Raw genomic sequence first — 4,168 nt, 5'->3', positions numbered from 1 at the left:
ATGATTATGCATAAAATATTCAAAAATATTAAAGCAACTGATGAACAAAACAAAAGATATTCGCAGCTCTAGTTCGGATCCTACAGTCTTTTCTCTCATTTTTAAATGAAAGGAAATACAACTATTTTCCGATTGAAAGCCGTTCGGTGGGCATTCTTTATAATGAACAGACTTTCCTGACTCATGCGCCCTCTAAATGTCTTTATTAGTAGAGTTTGCACTATGGACACTTGCTAAATATTATTCTTGTTTTCCTCTAGGTTGTATTTATTGACTTTGAGATAGAAGAATACCTTCTTCCGATTTGGTAAGTGAAAGACAGGAACGAAAAGCAGGAGTCATTCTATGCTTCCCAGCTGGATATGTGTGAAATATTCTATCCGTGTTTTACATACTTGAGCTGCTCAGAGTTAAACTATTGATATACAAAACTGCCATGGAAGTAAGAAAATAGGTTAAGGTATTCGAACTATACAGATATGCACTAGTTAGCAAGAAAAAAGAAAAATCCAGAAGAAGGAAAAGCTGTTATTAGCAGGCCGTCCGTTTCTGTTCCTCACGTAAAATGTGCTACGTTCGATACGCATTAATTATCTATATGTTCAAACTGCGTACGCCAGCGGTCTTTTTTATTTTTACATTACAGCTTCAGTACGTACCAATTGGTGACAAGAATTTTATGCGCGATTTATTATCACATCAACAGCTTAAGAAATAATTAATCCCAGTTATAATAAAAATAAAGTCGATTTAGGTAAATTATCGAATCCAGCCCTCAATTATTGTATTATACTCGAACGAAGCGGATTTCAAAACAGAATAGTGAACGAAGGCCTCTTTATTTGAAGGATTATTGAGTTCATTTAAGATGAGGTGCCCTTGAATGTTTTTGGAATAAAAAAAGAAGGAAAATTATTGTGGAGGACCACATCATTAGTACTACGGGTATACGAAACTCGTGTAGGAAACGCTGCGTCTCCAGAGAATTGAGTAAGTAGATGTAAAAATGAAAGTGATAGCTAGGTTTTTGTAAATATATCCTTACTATTTTTTGTCAGCCGTTAATTGCTATTATGCGGTGATTCCAGTAAATCGGAAATTTATTTTGGTCAGTTACGAGAGTGACTTGAAGGTGCCTCATGCTAGCAGCTAACTTATCTAATTTCGTTCTTATTTATAGGGATTTGCTGATGAGAGTCAATGGTAAAAATTGTTTTAGAGATGGAAAAAGTCTTAGCAACTGTATACATTTTATTGATATGATGCACCGTTATTAGAATACTAAGACCCGGATTGAATGTACTGTAAGGTTGTAGGTACACTAAACCGAGTAGGCACAGAGTACACATTAGTACTAGAAAACTCTCTTGTCTAACAGGTTGCTGCTTGTTTTGGTTTTATGAGTAAAAGCAAGGGTTCATTAAAAACTATTAATCACGTATTAATTGTTAGATAAGTAAGGACTCTACAGCCTAAATGAATGCGAGTGACACGTCATATTATAGTCGCTCAGCCACGCACAAATTAATATATGGCACCTTCAAGTGCGATAACATATAACAAATTTATATCCTTTAAGATTTGAACTTTTCATCAGAGGTTTTTTTCTCTGATGCCGAATAACGATTTCATAATGACAATAGTTATATAGTGTCTTGTATTGGATTCGTTGATATTTTTTGTCTACTCTACTTAAGCACTGAAATAAAAGGAATCAAACCAAAACTTTTTCGAATGGTTGCAAATTAAGATTCGGATTTTAGTATAAAGGTGGGTATGAGTAATGATTGATAGATCCAAGTGAAATGCTTGCAGCTTCGAGGAATTCACTGCTATAGTTCCATTTATACATTAAAAATTACATTTCATTTACCGTCTAATAAACCTACATGATAATTATTAGCATATCTTTAAGCCACCTCTTAATTATATATTTCAAAAATATGCCATCACTTCCATTTTACGGTAAGTGAAATACTTAAGTTGTATGGCTACATACATTTCTGGAGTGTAGCAAGTTCGAAAGTTACAGTATTCGACTTAGAAGTTAATAAGTTTCCTTGCGGCGAGACATAGTGAAAGATGGGCTGTACTTGTAGGATTTTAAAAAACAAATATCCTCATCGTTGCACATCCGATAACTTACGGGTTATTGGCATTTCCGTAATAACATAATAAAGATAAAACAATACAATGTCCAACGATTTCTCTCTGCTGATATGGGTATTTTATATTATCAAGAAAGTATGAACATGCCGGCATACTGTCTATACAATATAAACCCGGTAATTGAAACAAATATAACTGAATGAGTGTTGTATGTGATTTCGCGGCTCAGCCGGGCAATAATTTTCATTAAGAACCAATGAAATATATAAAATTAGCGTATATATATACAAAAAACATTTCTCTGGCATGCTACAATTGAAGCAGGAGGGCGATTATACGATAAGGTTTAAAAAAAAGTAACCTCATAAACATCCCCAAGGTTTCATTGAAACATGCATCATAGGCAAAGGATTTCAATTCGGAGAAGATTTAAAGGGAAAATAGCCGCGGTCCTTCAGTTACAATACGACATCGATGTGTTCAAGCTATAGAATTTAATAATTTTCCTTAGTCAGGCATAAATAAAAAGTAAAACAAGCAAGTAAAAAAAGCAACAGAATAGAGAATGGTGACGACAGCTAGCTCTCGACATTTTCGTAAATCAACAGTAAAACATCGCAACAAGTGGGCGGAGTTCTTTTTTAAAGAATTAGAAATCCGTTGCTGTTCTCATACTTGGTACACTTTAATTTGGTCCTCGGACGATTACTTGATTTCATAACTTTTTATCACCTATACACAATAACTTGATTGAGGTACACTACTGGTCGTATATCTATAGTAGTGAGATAAATGTCGAGTTAGAGCACAAACATCCTTTAATCACAATTCACAAAGTATATTTGATTTTTTAATTAGCATCACTGTATCAAAATCGGATTGCTGAGTTTGATTAACCATTTTTAGGAATAATTAATAGTTATTTCATCAAGTATAAATGATGCTCAGCCATATAAAATATTGCCAAATTAATGAAGGAGCATACATAAGATTCATTCTAGGCCATCCGAATAAAAGTATCCATTTTATAGTACTTGCTTTTTATATGTTGTAATTTAATGAAAATAAATTAGCTAATAAATTGAAATATTCATGGGGCATAAAATTACACTCAGAATCGGTTATTCCTAGGTCCGAAATTAATCAGCCTTACAAATCAGTATGGTTGTTCTAGTACTTCAAAATAAGCGTTTGCAGTTAGCTCATTTATGGCATGTAAGCAATACAATAACTTCGACTGAAATAGCGTAAAAATATTTTGAAATGTCAACGAAGTTAACAAAAACGAAGCTAGAATACTGAGACTATAATATATATATTTTATCTGTAATCTCCTTCCTGTGGACGAAAAAGCTTAAGATAAACAAGTCAAATGGGCCTGGACACAAAAATGGTCAAACCACCAGATGTCAGGCCTTTTCTAAAAAAAAAAAACAGCGTCTTATTATACTGAAGATTTAAGAGTTCGCTTTAGAAACTCAGATGCAGAAGCGATCCTAGTTCACCTAAATACCACTTCACTATGTAGGGTTCAAGGTAGTATTTGAATAGAAGACACGACATAGCATTTTATTCGCATATACCAAAGGCAGCAATGAATACCGTCCTTTCTTGATGGATCATTTAGACGGGTTTTTAGTCAAGAAAAAAAAGTAATAAAAAGAATAATAACGAAGAAATGTCGTATTAATTCTATGGATAAAATATTTTTGTTTTGTCTCGTTACAAAATCAACTTCAAATATTTAGTAATATATACTGAGCTAAACTATGTTGTAGACCTTAGCCAAGCTGAATTCCGTGACGCTTAGTAGAGTATTTATGATACCAGTATATATTGAATGCAAGGCGTTTATGCTAAATAAATAAGATAGCTAAATAGATTAACTGTGAACAGTTGACCTAACCCTTATGAGGGTAAGCTTTTTGATATAAAGAGGTTTTTGCTACATTGAGTACGAAATACTATGGAAAAAAAAGTAGGAACTCCAACGGCGAGACTCGAACTCGCAACCTTCTGATATCCTTCTGTATAAGAGTCAGACGCTCTAAACCGATTG

At 33.5% G+C, this 4,168-nt stretch overlaps 1 non-coding gene across 1 annotated transcript; it reads right to left on the bottom strand.

Annotated features, from left to right (window-relative positions):
• Window positions 1-4,097: 4,097 nt before the first annotated feature.
• On the bottom strand, window positions 4,098-4,168 carry SPOG_16412. Its single transcript has one exon. It is a non-coding gene; the product is annotated as a tRNA-Lys (tRNA).

The sequence above is a fragment of the Schizosaccharomyces cryophilus genome (assembly GCF_000004155.1).
Source record: "Schizosaccharomyces cryophilus OY26 unplaced genomic scaffold supercont4.10, whole genome shotgun sequence".
Classification (NCBI taxonomy): Eukaryota; Fungi; Ascomycota; class Schizosaccharomycetes; order Schizosaccharomycetales; family Schizosaccharomycetaceae; genus Schizosaccharomyces; species Schizosaccharomyces cryophilus.
This window is presented reverse-complemented; position numbering and strand designations above follow the sequence as displayed.